The sequence below is a fragment of the Setaria italica genome, chromosome IX (genome assembly GCF_000263155.2).
Source record: "Setaria italica strain Yugu1 chromosome IX, Setaria_italica_v2.0, whole genome shotgun sequence".
Lineage (NCBI taxonomy): Eukaryota > Viridiplantae > Streptophyta > Magnoliopsida > Poales > Poaceae > Setaria > Setaria italica.
This window is the reverse complement of record NC_028458.1, coordinates 40,093,381-40,094,559: the sequence shown is the minus strand read 5'-3', so window position 1 is coordinate 40,094,559 and position 1,179 is coordinate 40,093,381.

The window sequence follows — 1,179 nt, the reverse complement described above, 5'->3', positions numbered from 1 at the left end:
TCCGAGAGAAAAGAACCGTGTTCTGCGGTGGCTGATTTGGGGATTTAGTCCTAGCCTTTTCCATATTGCTTCAGAATACCCCCTGTCGAGTTTTTTTTTTCTATTTCTGCCTTTTTGTTGTTTGAATGAAAGTTGAAACTCTCCACGGTACAATGCGTAAAATGTCAAATTGAAGTGCCTTTTAACTTTTTTTTTCTGCGAATAGAAGTGCCTTTTAATTAGAGAGGAAGAAGAATTCGGGTACACGAAAAACATATAAATGGAATGGCTTTATCAAACAAAATACAACGATCTTCGTATCTAAATAACGAAAAAACGGTACAACTAACCTTTAGCACTACCTTTTGTATTATTATTGGTGGTGCCTCTTAATATCTCGTAATGGGCTATATAATATTATGGGATGGAGTATTTTTTTTCCCCTTCTGAAAGCCTTTTGAATACAAATTAATTGTATCTTGGATCTTCGTATATAAATAAATATCAAAAAATGGTACCTCATGTTCTTAAAGTTTAGTAGCATTATCTTAGTCTACGAGGGCAGTCTCAGTGCATAGTTTCATCGCACAGTTACCAAGATTACAAACTAGGTAACCATGCCAATTGAGTTTCATGGGATGAAACTCCTTTCACATATGATGAAATTTCCCATCCTCTTTCCTCGTAAATACATAGAAAATTAATGCTAATGAATTTTTTCATGAAACTTCTATAATCTAATTGGTGGTGTGACCATAAAAAGTTTCTTTTATTCGCTCGTGCGTACCATCTTTTTTATTTTTTAGCTCTTTTTTGAAAGATTCTCACAAATACGCTCCTAGCAGAATCATTTCAAAATCTAGACCCTTAACTTGGCGTCATCCACGCTGGCGCCAAGCTTACACGTCTCGGCACTAGCCATCCTGACGCCAAGGTCCATGCGCAGCTGCTGACGCAGATGCCGACGTGGCGGGGGCTTGGCGCCAGGATGGATGGCGCCGAGTCGTGGGTGCGGAGCACAAGGTGATCAAGGTTGGCAGCGTAAAAGCTAGATTCATAAGTATTAGAGCGTATGGTGTTAAGCCCTGTAACGAAAGCTTCGAATTACTGGGGGGGGTGCGGATTGTGAGAGTCCAGTTGAAAAAGAAGTAAATCCAAGAAAAAAACATACTAGACAAGAAAACTGAAGTGTCATCTGAC